The sequence below is a fragment of the Protopterus annectens genome, chromosome 16.part0 (assembly GCF_019279795.1).
Source record: "Protopterus annectens isolate FY-2018-M chromosome 16.part0, PAN1.0, whole genome shotgun sequence".
Lineage (NCBI taxonomy): Eukaryota > Metazoa > Chordata > Ceratodontiformes > Protopteridae > Protopterus > Protopterus annectens.
In genome coordinates, this window is record NC_056750.1 from 99,787,631 (window position 1) to 99,807,856 (window position 20,226).

Genomic DNA, 20,226 nt, shown 5'->3' on the forward strand with positions numbered 1-20,226 from the left:
ATGGATGGATGGATTGATAGATAGAAATACAAGAATCAATCATAAGAGGTTAGAAAATAGTAGGATATGAGAATGGAAAAGTAATATACAAAGGTTCAATGGGAAGATTTTTGCATGGATCCTAAGTATGCAACACAATCTAGAAGATTAAGGATTCTTGCATGTAATTGTTTGCATTTTTATACCCCAAGTAGACTTAAGAGAATATTTTCACAGGTAGAAAGCAATTGCTGGAGGTGTGATGGGAAAGACAGAACTTGTGCAATCTACAATGTTAAACTGCATATTTATTGTTAAGAAAGAAAACAAGAAGTTATGTACTCAGCATAACGTTCGATGTATGTTGTCCATCTCGCCTCACATTCTTACCCGTGGGTTCGGAGCCGAATATCGGCTCCGACTCGGCCGATTTTTACTACCTCAAAGTCTCTCATTGGCTGGGCTAAGAGGGTATCCCATGGTGCACTGCTCCCTATCCCCAGATCTAGTTTGCTGCAAAACAATGCATACACTTCATGCACACCTCACATGCATATAAACAGTCACTAAAGAAAGGGACTCAGCAAGTGACAACCTATACTCTAAATCTTATGCTCCAAATCCTCCAGGCAGGGGGAAGGTGGGAGGGTAAGTAAGAATGTGAGGAGAGATGGACTACATACATCGAACATTATGGTGAGTACATAACTTCTTGATCTTATGTAGTCCTATCTCGCCTACATTCTTACCCGTGGGACAGCGTCCCTAGCACCTACATTCTGGGTGGCTCATAGGAAAACACTCCTGAGAACTGTGGAACCAAAGGAAGATCTGCCCCTGGAAACCACGTCCAATTTGTAATGAGAAACAAAGGTGTGGGGAGAAGCCCAAGTAGCTGCAGCACATATATCATCCATTGACAATCTAGCTTGATAGGCTGTGGAAACAGTCCGCGTAGAATGTGCCTTGACTGGAAATGGCAAATTTTTATCTCCTGACTGGTAGATGAAAGAGATGCAACTGGCTATCCATCTAGACAGTGTAACCTTAGATATCGGAGAACCCAATCGGTTTTCCAAAAAAGACACAAAGAGTTGGTCAGACTTCCGGATATCTTTTGTCCAGTGTAGATAGAAGCGTAACTGTCTATGCACATCCAATTAGTGAAATCTAAATTCTGCCTTGTTAGAGAAGTGGGGAAAGAATATTGGCAGCTCAATGGGATGATTAATGTTAGACAAAGAAACCATTTTAGGAAGAAATGATGGGTTTGGTCTAAGAGAGATCCTATCTTTGTGAAAGATTAAATACGGGGGCTTGATGGAGAGGGCTTGAATTTCCAAGACCCGCCGAGATGAAGTGATTGCTATAAAAAATGCTGTTTTCCATGTTAAGAATTTTAACTCACAGGTAGCTGCAGGTTCGAAAGGTGGCAGTGTGAGTGCTTGGAGAAAAAAATTGAGGTCCCAGGGCATGACTGGTTCGGACACTGGGGGACAAAGTAATGGGGTACCTTTGAGGAATGCTTTGCATAGTCTGTGGGCCATAAGACTAGGTTCATTCGCTAAGTGGAACTTAGATATTGCTGCCAGTTGAACTTTGATGGTGGCTGATGCGGATCCCTGATAGAAAAGCATTGATAAGAATTCCAGAACTGAATCTATTGGGGCTGTATAAGGATCGATACCTCTAGTATGAGCCAAGATGGAAAACCTTTTCCATTTGCTAGTGTAAATCTTCCTAATGGATGGCTTATGGGAAGACGATAGAATATGGACCACCTCCGGTGAAAAATTATGACGTCTGACTAGCGATGGAAGTGGAGTAGCCAGGATGTCAACCAGAGAGTCCTCAGAGAGGGGTGGAACTGTCCTGACATGTGTGTCAGTAAATCTGGTAGAGGGTCCAGAATCCAAGGAGTGTCCACAACGTATGGTTGAAGAAAGGGAAACCATACTTCACGAGGCCAATGTGGGGCAATCAGAATTATTCTGATTCCCAAGGATTGAGCTTTCTGAATCACCCTTGAGAGAAGGGGAAATGGAGGGAAAGCATAAAGCAGACTGGAGGGCCAATCGTGAACCAGAGCGTCCCTGGGTGATTCCCCTGTGGGGGGATCAGCGTGAAGTAGTTGCTGCATTTCGCATTGAGAAGGCTGGCAAACAGGTCGCATCGCAGCAAGGCTGGCCCCACTTGCTGAAGATTCGCTCTGTAACCAGGCGATTCAGGGACCACTCGTAAGGCATAAGTATTGCTCTGCTTAGCATGTCCGCTATTACGGTGGACTTCCCCGGAGTGTGCATCGCCACTAGAAACCGTTGGGAAGCTATTGCCCAATTCCACACTCGCATGGCCTCTCTCCATAGGGGGTATGATCGTGTCCCCCCCTTGCTTGCTGAGATACCACACTACTGACATGTTGTCTGAGTGTATTGCAATAGTCCCTAGAGGAAGAACTTCCTGAAGTGCCTGCAACGCAAGAAGCACTGCTCTCATCTCTAGGACATTTATATGCGAATGTATCTCGTGTTCTTGCCACGTGCCTTGGACTGTCCTGTCAAGATAATGCTCCCCCCACCCCATCCAGGAGGCGTCTGTGGTCACCGTGGCAACAGGGGCGGGAGGAATGAAGGGCTTTCCCCCGTTCAAATTGTTGGTGCACAGTCACCAATGGAGGTCCTGCTTGCACCTGTCCGTGATTAAAATGGGATGAGATAGTGGGAGTCTTTGTAGAGACCAGTGGACAAAGAGGAGCCACTGAAGAAATCTCATGTGTAATCTCGCTAGAGGGACTAGCATGATAGTCACCGCCATGGTCCCTAGGAGTTGTAGAACCACTCTTGCCTGTGCTTGTCTGAGTGGCATCAGTATATGAATTTATCGTTGCAATACCGTGATCCTTTCTTGTGGTAGGAATGCTCGCATTTGAATGGTGTCCAGCTCTGCTCCTATAAAGATGACACTATGTGAGGGCAATAAGGCAGATTTTTCCCAGTTTATCGTTATGCCCAATTGGTAACATAGACTGATGGCAGCGTCCTTTATTTGAACTAGTTGATGCCTGGTGGGGGCGGTAAGGAGCCAGTCATCCAGGTACGGAAACACCTGGAATCCTTGACGTCTCAAGTGAGCCGTCACCACTGCCATACATTTGGTGAACACCCTGGGGGCTGTGGTGAGACCAAAGGGCAGGGCTCGAAAATGGAAGTGACTGGCTCCCAGCCGGAAGCGTAGATGACTCCTGGATGCTTTGTCCATTTTGATATAGTAATAAGCATCCTTGAGATTGATGGAGCACATCCAAACATCCTCTCCCAACAATGGGAGGATTGACTGTACAGTGACCATCCAGAACTTGGACTTGTGAACGTAATTGTTGAGATGACTGAGATCTAGTATGGGTCTCAGGTCCCCTGTTCTTTTCGGCACCAAAACGAATCTTGAGCAAGTCCCTAATCCGATTTGGTCTGAGGGGACTGGTTGCATGGCTCCTTTTTCCAGCAGCTGAGACACCTCTGAGGCTGCTTGATCCCTTTGACTGGGTGGAACGTCTGGGATTTTTCTTATTGGCAGGGGTATTGAAGAGAATGGGATGAGGTAACCTCCGAAACTATCCTTAGTACCCATTGGTCCTGGGTGATGCTCTCCCAAACTTATGGGTATAAGGAAATTCAACCCCCGATTGGCTCCGGATAAGCTCAGTCGGGCACACCCTCAGGAATAAGGGTATGGAGAGTCAGAAAAGGAGTTGCAGTCTCCTGAATTGCAGGGGCCCCCTCTGCCTCTGGGGCGACATCTCCCTGAGTAACCCCCCCCCATGCCTCTGGAAGGGGTTTCACCTTGTGCGGCAGGAAAGAATCTCTGTGATTTCTTGAACCATATCTCCCCTCCCACTGGGCCTTGGGATAAGGCCTAGAAGGAAGGGAAAAACAGACCCCGACGGCAGACAGAGTCTTTCCCTCTTGCTCGCACCTGGTGAGCATGTCTTTCACTTTGGTCCCAAACAAGGAGGAACCGTTAAAAGGGGCGTCAGTGAAGGAAGACTTGAAGGCCTCCGCGAAGTGACACAGGTGTAGCCAGGCCTGCCTTCTAAGGGTGACCCCTGCGCTCACCGCCCTACTCGCTCCTTCGGCCGGATATGAGATGAGCCACATGGACGAGTTAGTAATGGAGTTGAGGGTAGAAACCTGTACGTTAACCATCTGAGCTACCGCCTCAGGTAAGTTACCCATAAGAGTATCTCCCAGTTCTTTGAGGAGATCTCTCTGGAGCCGAGTGAAGTGAGATAAATAGTTTAGCGACCGTAAGGTGAAGGTTGCTGAAGATAGGGTACGCTTCCCGTACCGGTCCATGGTCCTAGACTCCTTGTTAGGAGGATGGACCGATGAGGAAGATTCTGCAACTTCCTTCTGGGTGGCTGCCGCCACCATCATGGCATCTACCGGGACTCCTTTTGATAGAAACTCTTTTCCCTGGGGTGCGGGCAAGAACTTGCTGGGACACCTGGGCACGGGCTCTACAGAATCAGGATTTTCCCACACTCTTCAACAAATGAGGTCAAGCAGTTCGTCGAAGGGTGGAGACACCCAGGAGATGGAAGGTTGAATGCCAAAAGCCTTAAGGAATACTGACTCCTCCTCGGAAGGCCAGCCTCCTCTTTGTTTCAGTATCTCCAGGATATCGGAGAAGGAAACATCATCAGAGGAAGACTTGGGTGACCCTTCCGATTCCTTGAGGTCAGTATTGGAGGTGACAGACTCATCCTGGGAGTCTATGTGCTTCCTCTTGCACAATTTCTTTCTAGGGGGCTCCTCAGGCAAAGACTCTGGGAGACCCTCAGAAGGTTGGTGACCACTCCACTCGTGGGGATGTCCTTAGGGCCTGGCGCTCTGCTGTCCAAGGACCGGTGAGTGTCAGAGGCTCCCGCCGGGGTGGTAGGGGACAGAATGACCGACCCGGGTGATGTAGCTGACGATCGGTGGGGGACGGAATGACCGACCCGGGTGATGTAGCTGACGATCTTGCCAGCTCGCTTCGCATGGCCTTGAAGGCAGGTCCTCCCGGCTCCAAGAACTGACCGGCCTCCGAGGCCACGACTGGGACCGGGGTCCCCCGAGCCGATGCACCGAGTGGGAGACTCTGAACCGACAGCTGTCCCAATGTAGCCCCCTCGGGCCTGACCGAAGAGACCCGAGTCTTGAACCCTGTGGACTGAACCGACATGGTCGAAGCTGAAGTCGGCACTGATAAACCCAAAGGGGGTATCAGAGCTGGCACAGGAACATCACTCGGAGCGGAGCATACCGGCACCGACGACAAGGAAGTGCTCGGAGGAGGAATCATCGAAACGGACATGGTGACTGGCTCCGGAGCCGAGTGGGTCAGAGTCGAAAACAATTTGGCCAACACCGGCGATTGCCGGAGCCTCTGCACTACCCTGTCAACATCCAAATCAGAAAGCCTGGAGGATTTGGAGAAGACAGATGGAGATTGAGATCTCTTGTCCGGTGAACCAAGTCTGACACTGGGCGATCGGCTCCAAATGGGCTCAAGGATAATTGGAGCCAACACCGATTCGGTTAATCCAGATACCTCTTGTGGCCCCAAAGACAGTGGAGCTGTGGAGGTAGAGTCCAAAACCGTAATCTTCTCTGGGGGCTCCGAAGTAGCAGATGGAGCCGGAGACCTTTTCTTGGAGTTGGAAGCTTTAGACTTAGTACTAGAAGCCGAATCAAAAGCTTCCTCAAAAGATGGTTTTAAAAGTCCTTTTAAAATTAACTTGCTTTTCCTCTAATGGAGCACCATAGGACTGAACGTGTGGCAAAAGCTACACGACTCCTGTAAATGGATGGCTCCGAGGCAGTAGACACGCACAGAATGTCCATCCGTGATGGACATTTTATATCCACATTTGGAACATTTCTTAAAGCCAAAAGGCTTACGTTCCTTCTGATCTTTGGACATTTTACAATGAACGGTAAGGAAGCCTAGATGTAACTCGCAAAAATGGCGGGAAACACCCACAATTTAGAACACCAGGTACAAAAACCAACAGGCATACTGAGAACCTCTAATCTAAATGGTTCACACAACAAGACACAGCGGGAAAGCAGTACTAGTCACACACAAGAGCCTCTAATTGAAACTGTTCTTCAGGAAACACAAGAACAAAGGTTAATTCAACGACAGAGGGGAGGACTAGGTCCTCTAACTAAAACGGGCCTAGCCCGCTGGAACAGGAGGGATACCAAACAACTAACACAAGCACTGAAACACACACACAGATTAGCGATCAGCAAGAATAGCTATTAAAATAGCTTTTGGGTTTGAATAAACAACTTTCTCAAAGCGAAATAGTAAAAAAGATGGTACTTAGCCACAGCCAAGCGAGACCACGTCCGAGCTCTACAAGCGGCAAACGAGATCTGGGGATAGGGAGCAGTGCACCATGGGATACCCTTTTAGCCCAACCAATGAGAGACTTTGAGCTAGTAAAAATCATCAGAGTCAGAGCCGATATTCGGCTCCGAACCCACGGGTAAGAATGTAGGCGAGACAGGACTACATAACATGTACAGTTGTGCAAGATCTTACCATAACACCAACACAAAATGCCCTGCTTCTCACTGGTGCAGTATTGTTCACATATGCTATATCCTGAAGAGGACAGCCAAATGAGCAGCCAACATACCAAAGTCATTACACCTTCCAGGCGTCATAGGTCAAATGTACATCCTATATGCAAGGAGTGAGGTACACATGTGGTGTATGGACGCCTAATCCTCAGAAATGAAGTACCCCAAACTAACCAAGGCAATCCTAGAGAAAGCAATAAAACTTACATCTAGGAAGGGAAGAAAGAGGAGAAACGGATGTTAGAAAGACCCCTTAGCCATAAGGAAAGCAAAAGAAAGTAACGGGGCAGGGGGGAGGGAGAGAATACTACAACAGTGAGAAGAAGTAGGATATCTAAAGTTACGGTAAGTTCTTACACAAGTGTTCTAGGTCCTTCTGTATTCTTTACTCTCAGGACAGTCAAAAAGCTACTAGAAAGTATATGAGGAGGAAGTCACAGCAGAGCACTCCAAAAACCATGAAGAATGGCCCTGCCAAAACCTAACCTGACCCCAAAAATGACATCCAACTTGCAGTGTTTGGTAAAAATGTGAAGAGAAGACCAGGTAGCAGCTTCCAGGATGGATCTCTTATCTAGACCCTTAAAAAAAAAAGGCACCAGAACAGGCCACTGCCCTGGTAAAATGAGCATGAACAGAAGAGGAAAGTTGGTTGCCATGAAAATGATAGCAAAAATAAATTACCTTAGTATAGGAGGCAGGTTAGCTCAGTTGGTTAGAGCGTGGGGCTAATAACGCCAAGGCCGTGGGTTCGATCCCCGTATGGGCCAAAAGAAATTTCATTTCCTACCTATGAACCTATACCCTGGGGATCACTTCAGTGGCTCTGCTGGACAGAGACACAGGGAACTAATCTAAGGGGGCGGCGAAAGCCAACACATTCTGGCTAGGCTAATAAATGCCTTCGGGCAGATAGCCTAGTACCTACCTATGAACCTAAATCCAGGAGGATGGTTTGCTTAGATACAAGCAAAGCTAATTTCCTGCAATGAAAGGAAATAAAAAGCTGCTCAGATTTCCTGATACATTTTGTCACACTGAAATATCTGGGCTGTCTATGTAAATTCATGGTGTGAAGAACCTTCTCAGTACGATTCTGTGCAAAAGTAAAAAAAGAAGGAAGATGAATAGACTACTTCAAGGATAAATCATTAAAAACCTTGCGCATAAAAGAAAGACTGATACAAAGTGAGAGATCATAACCCTGTGAAAAAATGAAAAAGATGGAATGTCTGAGTGCTTGAAGTTCACAAACCCTCTTGGCGGAAGTAAGAGCCACAAACAATACAGGTTTCCAAGTACAATGTTGCAGGGAAGAAGAAACACCAAATTCAAACGGGGGCAGTATCAGTTTCTCAATATCAAAATTAAAGGTCCCAAGGAGGAGAAAGAGGCTTTCTTGAAGAATGAATATGAAGGATGCCTTTTAAAAATTGTTTCGACTAAAAAACTAGAAGCCAAAGGTGGATTCTGAGGCACACAAGCTGAAATGGTTGACAAATGAACTTCAGCAGATGAATATGCCAAAGCTGAATTGAGCAACTCACACACACAAAAAAAACAGCAGGAACCCCAAAAGAAAAAGGATCCAAATTATGCTTGAGACACCAAACAGAAAATCTCTTCCATTTAGTCACATAGGATTTTCTAGTACTGGGTTTTCTGGCCTCTTGCAAAACCTGAAGCACATCCCCAGAATACTGGTGCCTGGAAAGAATCAAAACCATATCACCCAAAGTGGCAATTGAAAGGTGGACAAGTGAGTTGAATGAAATATCCCTTGTCTTCTGTAAGGAGATCCAACCTGAGAGGTAACTTGTGATGACTGCCCCTAACCAGGTGAAACAGAAAGGGGAACCAGTGCTGAGACAAAATGGAGTCATCAGCAAGATTTTGGGTTTGTCCCACATGATCTTGTGCAGGATTTTGGTAGCAGAGGAAGAGGGGGATAGGCTTACAAAAACATTCCCTTCCAGGAAAAAGAGTCAATCTACTTTCAAAACCAGAAGACATGGCATTGTGGAACAGAACTGGGGTAATTTACCTTCAGAGGATAGGCAAAAAGATCTACCTGATGAGTACCCCACTGATGTACAACGTCCGGAAACACTTCTTTGTGAAGCATCCATTCATGAGGATTTGTCCTGGACCTACTCAAAGTCTCTTCCACCAGAGCGCTCTGAAGAAATGTAGACTGCCTGGAGAACCAACTGATGGTGGACTGCAAAATCCCAATCCTGAAGAGAGTCTGCAAAAAGGTAAGATTTTGTGCCCCCCCCCCCCCCCTTGCTTGTTGATGCTCCACATGACTGTGGTATTGCCTGTAAAACATTTAGAAGGCCTGGAACACAAATAAAATAAAACAACTGCAAAGCTGGAAGTACAACCCTTATCCCTATGATGTTGACAGACCCTGGGTGTTTAGGGTTGTTAAAGGAGGCCCCACAACTGTGATTGGAAGTATTTGTGTAGAACTCCTGAGTAGGTAGAGGAACCTGAAAAGGCAGACTTGGATTCAGGGAAATCTGGTGAGACAAGGGAAAAAGGAACTAGAGACTTCAGAAGGTGATAGTGCTGGAGCCAAACAGTCTTCAGATACTACTGAAATTTCTTCATGTGGAGTCTGGCAAGGGTAACCATAGGAAAGGTGGATGCCATGTACACCAAGAGTTTGGAGATATTCCCTTGCAGAAAGGACTAGAAGAGAAAGAAGAGATTAGAAATAAGCTGTTAAAGACAGGACCTTGGGAGGAGGGAGACAAGCCAACATTGGAATGGTCTGAATCCTGCAAACCAAAAGCACTTGGTCCTAAAGAGAAGTCAACACAGACTTTTTGAGATTGAGGGTGAATCCCACACTGTGTAGAAGCATAATAAAGTACAAACTCTGAAGGAGGAGTTGCTGAGAGGTGAGAGTGAATTAAAGATTGTCCAAATAAGGTAATATATGAATTCCCTGAAGTCTGGAGAATGCTACCATATGGGGCACACATTTGGTAGAGACTCCTGGAGCTGTAGAAAGATCAAAAGGCACAGCAGAGAACTGACAATGAGAGAAAGAGAAACATGAAAACTTCCTGTAGAGAAAGTGAATAGCAATATGGAAGTCAGCATCCTTCAAATCCAGTGATACCAGAAAGGATTGAGGAAACAGGGAAGAGTGTCTGAAGAGACAACATCCCGAAAGAAGGGACCTTGAGAAAGGTGTTGAGAAAAGACAGGTCTAGAAAGGGCCTCCGTGACCTTTCCTTCCTTCCTGCAACCAGACACAATCTGGAATAAAAAAAATGTTCCCTGCTGAGACAAGGGGACAGGTTGCGTGGTTCCCTGTCTCACCAGATCTTACAGAACCAAAGGAAATGAGGGAGCTGAGAATGAGGAGACTAAGAGAGGCCAGAGAATGGATGAAGAGATTTCCAAGCCATAAAAAAACATTTTGGATAAGGAAGAGAACCCAGGTGTCTGTGGTTATCTGATGCCAAACAGGAATACAAAAAGCCAGACGGACAGAGGAATTTGGCCAAGAGGAGGGGAGAAGAGGCTGGATCTCACATAAAGGCAGATTTGTCAGGAAAAGAAGGTTTCTGATGCCTAGAACTCTTAGGGGGCTCATCTGGGAAAATTCACTTTGGAGCCCTCTTGCTCCTAGCAGGCTGTCTAGAATGCCTGCGGACAAAAGAGTATGGAACTTAGGGACAGGGCAAGCAAAGATTTGATTCACATCTTGCATAACCTTACCCTCATCCTGAAGAGTTTTCAACAATTCTGCATCAGCAGTACCAAAGGGGGAATCTAATAGTTTGGCCTAAACGTCTTCAGGTAAGGCCTAAAGGTGCAACCAAATGCATCTCCTCATGACAAATCCATAAGCATCGGCAGCAACATAACTACCTTTAATGAAATGGCAAGCCATCAGAGAGGCAGAACTTAAAAGAACAAGGACAGAAGTCTTACTTTTCAAATCAGGCATATCAGTCAAAATCACCTCAAAATGGCAGAGAAGAGCCAGCACTTACCTAGTCATATGAGTGTGATAATTAATGGCCCCAAAGGCAAAAAGATATCTGCACATCAAGTAATAGCTTAATGTCTGCTCTCCCAGTATAAAAAAACTCAGAAGAGAGAGCCAGTGAAATAATTTCTGGGGGGGGGGGGTAAATTTCAGTAACTGGCTAGCAAATGCACTGCCTGGATGCCAGCAAAAAAGAAATTCAGAGAACCTGAAAAAATTAATTACAAAATGTGAGATAAAAAAACACTGTCTGAATTCTGCAGCTGTTCTGCAAAATGTAGTACAAGCTCCAGCTCTGGTGCAATACATGACTTCTAGTAACCTAGAGGAAAACAAATCAAATGCACTCAAAGTTGATTAAGATAAATGAAACACAGATGAAGTATATCAACTCAAATAACAAAAGGCTATATAAAATGGAAGAAGCTTTAAACAGATATTCAGACAACATGATAAAAATGCAAATATTGGAGGTCAAATGAAGAAAAGGTTGGCTGAATAGGAGACTGCTCAAAAAGAGATATTTCAAAAAATAACATAATTAGAAGACAGAGCATAGAGGAAAAAACAGAGCATTTCTGCTGTACCAGAGAAGCCAGAAGAAAGAGACTATATTAACCTTATGAAAGCGCAAATAAGCGACTGGACTGGTATTCCACAGTTGCAGCTGTTAAATGAAAGAGCACATCATGTGTATGCTCCAAACTTGTCCATGAGAAAGCAACCTATACCTTTAACAGTAAAGATGCAATCTTACCAGCAAGAAAGAGTTGATTCTGACAAACCTGTGGCAGAAGGACAAAGTACTAAAAGTATGAGACAGCAGAGTGTTTGTGGAAAATGATTACTACTCTAACACCAGGCAGAAGAGGAGCAGATTTATTTCACTAATTCGGCTATTTCGAGAAGCATGAGTGAGATTTAAACTGCTGTACCCAGCTATCTTCAGAATATTCTCTCCTGGAGGGGCAAAATAATTTTTAATGCAGAACATGCTAAGGAGGAAATACAAAAGTTTATCCAACAAAACGTGAGCTTGTTCTTCTGGCAATAATGACCACAGTGAGACTATGCCAGTGAAACCTTTTCCAGTGTTTCAACAGAAAATGTTTGAGAGTCAGAAAAAAAGCACAAGTGTTTAAAAGAAGAAGCAAGAGTACACTGAAAATGAAACAGAGACTGGATCTGGGAGATGCAGATAAACAGGAATAAAACCAGCAACCTGGAAACTGACAAATAAATGTAAGATAATAAAACATTAATTATATTTGTGAAAAATGACAGAACAAGAAAACCTGGAAATATTGGACTTTGGTGACTTTGTTAAACTTGCAGGGGACTCTAAAGCATATGCCCTATTTCATGTCAATAATGCTTGGAAGAATACTTAGGAGAGGGGAAGAGGAAGGAAAGAGTTAAAAGTAAGCAAAGTAAAACAAACTTTTGTTATTAATAGAATTACTTGTATATTGCATGATATCTGAATTAAAGTTTTCTCAGTTATTTTCAAGTTTAATGGGGATACTAAAGTAAACATGTGCCTCTGTTTTTCCTTCCTTTCTCTTTCTCCTTGTTCAATTGTACGAAATAAAGACACCGCAATGTAAAAAAAGGAAAAAAGAAAAGTCTATTCAAAAAGTAAATAAATTAAAGTAAAATAAATATAAGTAAAGAAAAATGATAAGCCTTTTCAAATTCTTGCACAGGGAATGACTGGATTATGGCTCTGTTTTATCTAGTAATAAGTTTTAAGAGAAAGCAAATAAAGAACACTGAATATAATAATGCTCTCATTTAGAAAATAAACAAATACTTGTAGAAACAACTCTGTATCTGGTTCTCATCTCTCCATGGACACAATCTCAAAGAGCAACAGGAACAAAATACTTGTTTCTTTTAATGGCTTTCTTTCAATGGACAGGAGATTTTTTTTGTGAAAGCATTCAAGTGTTTTCTCATCCTGGGAGAGCAAAAAAGATAAGACAAAAACAGACAGCACTTAGTAGAAGCACAGGTGGTATCATGCGTCTTAGGGTTAACCTAAAAAGAAGGTTATCCATGCTAAACATGCGACTGCGGCTGTCCATTTGGGACAACTGCTCCTATTAGGAAGTTAAAACTTCAATAATTGAAGATGTACATAGTTTTGTGTATTAATATTAATTTAATAGGATTTTGAGATGTAATGGGAGTGTATTTGTTTTTTTTCTTTGAGGGCTTTCAATAAAGTTTTGTAAGATGTGATGCAGTCTCAAATGAGTATGACAAGAAACAAAAGTATAAAACGACAACCTAAAAAACATTAGTCTGTGCGTGTAACAAAAGCTGGAGCTGGAACTACATACTTAAAAAAAATTTGTTATAAATAAAAGGTGAGAATAACTATTTTTTAACAATAATGACCCTTTTGATATTTTTAAATATTAATGGTCTCACAAATATATACTAAAAATAAAGAGTAGTGAACTTTATTAAAAATGTAGAGTGTGCAAATACCTATGCTACAGGAGACACCTTTGGAAAGAAATGAACATATGTATTTGATAAAGGTTTTCAAAACGGTTATTCAGTGGAATGCCTTAGAGTACTTGCATTAATTGCAAGAGGATCTCCAATAGTGACAGAAGAGAATAAAAAGATAATAATGGTAGATATGTAGTATTAAAGGACTACTGGCAAGGGAGAAGGATTACACTGGCACATATTTATATTCCACATAAAACTGCTATAATGGAGCTTAAGAAATTTCTGGGAGAAATTATCAGTTTTCAGCCGGGAATATTACTTATAGGTGGGGAATGGAATCTGATTTGCAGAAGGGAAGACTGGTCCTGGAGGCCCAGAAGGGAAAATATAACAAAGAAGGGTAAATTTTTGTAGACATTCATGAAAATATTTGGCAAGGAAGATGTAAATTCAGTAGTAGGAGTCTTGAGTGAATTTACATTTTATTTCCCAAGATATAAAAACTGGGCTAGGCTAAACAGAACTTACACTTCACAAGAACAAGTGCATTTAAATGAAAGTTGTGATACGCATCCGATAACTATTTCGGATCACGTGCCAATAATAACTAAAATAAAAATGCAGGGTAATGAAATAAAAATGAGACACTGGAGCTTTCCCACCTATCTGCTGAAAAGAGAGGAATTTAAGAAATGGGTGGTGGAAATTATTAAGGAGTTATTAGAGAAGACAGAAATTTCTTCTGAAAATATAGCCAGGCAGTGGGATAAAATTAAAGTGGAGTTTAAAAATAACGTGGAAATGAAAGGAGGAGAGATATGGTTAAGAAGCAACAAGAATTATTTAGAGGAACTGACACATATTAAGTATTACATAACAGGGGGAATCTCTCAGAACGAGAAGAGCAACTGCAGAGTGTTAAGTAGAAAATAAAGGATTACCTCAATATGCGTGAGTTTAGAAAAACTGCTGTTAAGCAACTGTTAATGCCAGAGCGCAAAAACTTTTAGTGCAATGACTCAGGCAAAATAAAATAGAAAGGGTCATTGGCCAAGTTTAGAGAGCCTATAACAAGGAAGCTACAAAGAGATCCTGTAGAGATACTAGAAATATTTCGGAAATTTTATGAAAGTCTGTATAAAGCAGAGTAATATGGAAATCAAGAAAATGTACAAATGGGAATGTTATGAAAAAATTGAATATGCCAAGGTTAGAGGCAAATCAGGCTCAGTTACTAATAGGATAGAAGGAGATGAGATAAAAATGGGGATATATAACCAATCAGCAGCAAATTTCCCGGAACAGATGGTATTCCTGGGGAAGTTTGGAATCTAGGAGGCAAAAAAATGATAAAGATCTGGAAAGTTTTGCTTAACAGTATTTTAAGAGGAGAAGAAACACCATCTTCCTAGAAGAAAAAAGGTGGTGGCTGTAATACCTAAAGAGGGTAAAGACCCATCAGATCCAATTCATACAGGTCCATTTCAATCCTAAGACATGAATATTAAGTGTTTATGTCTATAATGGCTAAAAGAATGGCAAGGGTGATGCTAGAATCAATAGACATGAATCAATGTGGTTTTGTGGAGGGGAGGCAAACATTTGACAACATTAACAGAACAATGATGAACCAGAGGGAAGCTGAATGTAAGAAAATAGCATTCTTCTTGGTAGGTCTTGATGCACAGAAAGCATTTGACAAGAGTAACTGGGAGTTTATGAGCAGGGCAATAGAAGTATTTGCATTCCCTGATAAAATTATAAGGTTGATTAGAAGGATATACGAGTGATCAGAGGTGAAAATTAAAGTGGGTGGGTTCCTCTCTGATAATTTCTGTTTGAGCAGAGGAACCAGGCAGCCGTGTCCTCTTTCTCCTGTGTTATCTGCATTATATTTAGAACCATTGGCAAAGAAAATGAGACACTCAAAAATTTGAGTATATAATTGTTGTGGTAGTCAAGAAAAGCTCTCTCTGTTGGCAGATAACATTGTTTTATACATGATAAACCCAGAAAAGGAGATTTTAATGTTGTAGAACATTTTGAGGCAATTGCAAATATTTTTGGGATATAAAATTAATGAAGCTAAAACAAAGGCAATAGCTGTAAATTCTGTACCCACACACAAACTGTTTCAGCAATATCGATATTTATGGGGAAATTAGGAGTATGGATTAAAAGAATTCTGGCATGGCAGCTAAGGATATCTGGGAAGAGACTAAACAATAGATAATACAAAAACTGAAAAAACTATATGGATTGGATAACAAGATATGATCAGTTTAAATGTTTTTAGTCCCTTTAGTTTTATACACAGGGCAGGCATATTTTTATCAACCAGAAGAGAAGTTGTGGATAGCAACTGAGAAAGAGCTGAAGGATTTTATCTGGTAAGAGAAGACGGCAAGGGTCAAGTGGGATAAACTGATTCTTCTAAATGAACAAGGCGGTTTGGAATTACCCAATTTGAAGGGGTATTTCAGAGATATATAGTTAAGGCTCTTATACACAGGACAAGCAAAAACCTATAACTCAAAGTGGAAAAGGATGATGATGAAACAAGGGGAAGCTCAAGAAATAAGGAGAAACTTGGATTTTGGATGAGGATCCTTAAGAGGAGTAACAATAACTATCCAGAGTATTATATTCATAAAGTAGCGGAAAGTTTTCTAAGAATTAAGCCAACACAGGAATGGAGGAACAAGATTCTACCGACAGGGATGACTGCAATTAGGGATATAGACCATAGGCAAGAGGGAGCTGACTTTACTGGAGAAACTGGTAAAAGAAAGTTTTTACTACTCTTCTTACGGGACCCAGCTATACCATATAAAAGAAGCTCTGCCCTCCTTGAAGACCTGAACTGTGCCCAGTTAATCCCATTTCAAGACTTTTTGTCGGGGAACAACTCATATTAAAAAGAAAGACTGCCTAAGTTTTTACTACTCTTCTTACGGGACCCAGCTATACCATATAAAAGAAGCTCTGCCCTCCTTGAAGACCTGAACTGTGCCCAGTTAATCCCATTTCAAGACTTTTTGTCGGGGAACAACTCATATTAAAAAGAAAGACTGCCTAAGTTTTTACTACTCTTCTTACGGGACCCAGCTATACCATATAAAAGAAGCTCTGCCCTCCTTGAAGACCTGAACTGTGCCCAGTTAATCCCATTTCAAGACTTTTGTCGGGGAACAACTCATATTAAAAGTAAGACTGCCTAAGTTTTTACTACTCTTCTTACGGGACCCAGCTATACCATATAAAAGAAGCTCTGCCCTCCTTGAAGACCTGAACTGTGCCCAGTTAATCCCATTTCAAGACTTTTTGTCGGGAACAACTCATATTAAAAAGAAAGACTGCCTAAGTTTTACTACTCTTCTTACGGGACCCAGCTATACCATATAAAAGAAGCTCTGCCCTCCTTGAAGACCTGAACTGTGCCCAGTTAATCCCATTTCAAGACTTTTTGTCGGGGAACAACTCATATTAAAAAGTAAGACTGCCTAAGTTTTTACTACTCTTCTTACGGGACCCAGCTATACCATATAAAAGAAGCTCTGCCCTCCTTGAAGACCTGAACTGTGCCCAGTTAATCCCATTTCAAGACTTTTGTCGGGGAACAACTCATATTAAAAAGAAAGACTGCCTAAGTTTTTACTACTCTTCTTACGGGACCCAGCTATACCATATAAAAGAAGCTCTGCCCTCCTTGAAGACCTGAACTGTGCCCAGTTAATCCCATTTCAAGACTTTTTGTCGGGGAACAACTCATATTAAAAAGAAAGACTGCCTAAGTGTTTACTACTCTTCTTACGGGACCCAGCTATACCATATAAAAGAAGCTCTGCCCTCCTTGAAGACCTGAACTGTGCCCAGTTAATCCCATTTCAAGACTTTTGTCGGGAACAACTCATATTAAAAAGAAAGACTGCCTAAGTTTTACTACTCTTCTTACGGGACCCAGCTATACCATATAAAAGAAGCTCTGCCCTCCTTGAAGACCTGAACTGTGCCCAGTTAATCCCATTTCAAGACTTTTGTCGGGGAACAACTCATATTAAAAAGAAAGACTGCCTAAGTTTTTACTACTCTTCTTACGGGACCCAGCTATACCATATAAAAGAAGCTCTGCCCTCCTTGAAGACCTGAACTGTGCCCAGTTAATCCCATTTCAAGACTTTTTGTCGGGGAACAACTCATATTAAAAGAAAGACTGCCTAAGTTTTACTACTCTTCTTACGGGACCCAGCTATACCATATAAAAGAAGCTCTGCCCTCCTTGAAGACCTGAACTGTGCCCAGTTAATCCCATTTCAAGACTTTTGTCGGGGAACAACTCATATTAAAAGAAAGACTGCCTAAGTTTTACTACTCTTCTTACGGGACCCAGCTATACCATATAAAAGAAGCTCTACCCTCCTTGAAGACCTGAACTGTGCCCAGTTAATCCCATTTCAAGACTTTTTGTCAGGGAACAACTCATATTAAAAGAAAGACTGCCTAAGTTTTACTACTCTTCTTACGGGACCCAGCTATACCATATAAAAGAAGCTCTGCCCTCCTTGAAGACCTGAACTGTGCCCAGTTAATCCCATTTCAAGACTTTTTGTCGGGAACAACTCATATTAAAAGAAAGACTGCCTAAGTTTTTACTACTCTTCTTACGGGACCCAGCTATACCATATAAAAGAAGCTCTGCCCTCCTTGAAGACCTGAACTGTGCCCAGTTAATCCCATTTCAAGACTTTTTGTCGGGGAACAACTCATATTAAAAAGAAAGACTGCCTAAGTATGTTTATGCTATATTTTTGTCCCTGAATACTTAACATGTGTGCCTAGCCTACCCACCTGCCCAGCACTACCAGCAGCCAGCGACAGTCCCCTTTATCTTGCTGACCAGACCCTCATTCCTACTCTGTTATTACTATCACTAGTATTCCTACCTTTCCTCCTTTAAATTCTACTGAATTTCCTACTACTATTCCTATCTCTATCTCATTTTTTCCTATACAGATCTGCTTCTATAACTTTGCCTTCTACGTGGCCCCCTTACACTTCTCCTTCCTCCCCCTCTGAATCTTTGCCCAACTTACTGTTTTCAGCCTTCTACCTGGATCTGTACTCTAGTTTACTCTCCATTCCTCTCCCCTGCCCACACTATCCCGATCTACACCTGACTACTCTAGCTCTACCTATAACATACCCTAAAACTTCTTAATACTTATACTACCAGTTCTAACTTACCTGCTCTTTATACACCTGGCTGATTGTTTCCTCTCAGCAATTTCCTACTCCTTTGGCTCTGCCCGCTCCGTTCGCCCTTCGGGCTCACTCCGCTCCCCTCCCTGCCCCCATATCCCACCCGCCCCTGGGACCTCTACATTTATCCCCGCATAACCACACCCACCACAGTCCCTAGCCAATCAGAACTTATTCTTCCCTCCACCCACTCCACAGCGGACTCCTCCCTTATCCGCCTTTCCCCTCTCTGAACATATACCTATTTAATACTATCCCCACTCATCTAAACATGTCCAACACTCACCTTCCTCTCCTACTACTAACTCTTCTTACTATTCTTACCTCTACCTATCTCATAACCTACTATGAGCAACCTTTAAATTCTACCTTTTGTACTCCACACAAACATACCCTAGCTACACCCACAACCACACTCACAAACCATAGCTGTCCCATATATAGCAACTCATATCTTGAACCTAAATATCATCGCCTTTCACACATCAAATACCTTATTCTTCAAGTTACAAAACACTGGTACTGCATCAAACCCTCACAACTAACTAACCTTATTCATCGTTTATCTTTAATTTATGGGGACATCCACCCCAACCCAGGCCCTAACACAAACATACCATCCCCTAATTCCCACACACTGAATCCCATGCCTACACCACAAACTAAACCTCCCAAATCTCTTACAATAGCTCATCTAAACATCCGTAGCATATGTAACAAAATTCCTGCTCTTCATGCTCTACTCGAAGTCCAGCAGTATGACATTCTCTGTCTTACTGAAACCTGGCTTAAACCCACAATAAAGGATAATGAAATTATCCCCCCTGGCTATAACATCCTAAGACAAGACCGTCTTACTAAAAAAGGGGGAGGAGTAGCTATACTCTTCAAAAGTGGACTGGAAATAAATAAATCAGCCCTTACCCCACCACATGACTCTAATGCTGAACTAATTATTTCCAAACTCTCCCTTAATTCACACAAGACTATTAATATCATCTGCACTTATCTTCCCCCAGGCAACAATCCCCCCATATTAGAAGACCTACTAAACTGGTTTTCAATAAATTTCCCTCAAGAAACAATACTACTAGGCGACTTTAATATTGATTGGAACTTATGCAAACAAGCTAATCCATCTACCATTATTAACTTACACAGATTTCATCAAACCATCAACTCCACAACTAGAACAAATAAAAGCAATAACAAAGAAACCATACTCGACTGGATCTTGACTAATACTCCCCAACAAAAGTACTCAACAGGTACCCTCCCAGACGACCTTAGTGACCACTCTCTCACATATATCATTAGGCACAAAACTCATCTAACAGCACCCCCCCTAATTCGCTTATCTCGCAGCAAAAAACACTTCAACCTTCAACTCTTTCAAAATGAACTCAGCTTAATCAACTGGGCACCTCTAAAAACTCTCCCAATAGATGAAGCTGTTAACCACTTTAATAATACCTTTCTTACTATTCTCGATCATCATGCCCCCACCCATTCCATACGAATGAAATCTATATCAGCTCCATGGCTTACAACCAACACCAAACAACTTATCCTTAGTAGGAATAAAGCCTGGACTAAATGGCAAACCACTAAAGACTCTTTTGATCACCTTAGCTTCAAGCAAAAAAGGAACATGACTAAGCTTGCTATCATACAGGACAAAAAGAACTACTATACCCAGCTACAGCAATCCTCCCACCACCAACCAAAAAAATTTTGGAAATCAATTAATTCACTACTATCCCCTGGCAAGGTCACAACTCCCAACCCACTCGGCTCCTGCCCTGACTCTCCCCTACAAACAGCTAATGCATTTAATAACTTCTTTACATCAACCATACTAAAACTGGCCAACCA

The 20,226-nt window shown here is 42.4% G+C and overlaps 1 protein-coding gene and 1 non-coding gene across 2 annotated transcripts in view; one reads left to right on the forward strand and one right to left on the reverse strand.

Moving 5' to 3' along the window:
- Positions 1-20,226, reverse strand: part of FAM53C (family with sequence similarity 53 member C) — a 1,140,347-nt gene that overhangs the window by 979,492 nt on the left and 140,629 nt on the right. The window lies entirely within an intron of this gene.
- On the forward strand, positions 7,311-7,384 carry TRNAI-AAU. The gene has a single exon. It is a non-coding gene; the product is annotated as a tRNA-Ile (tRNA).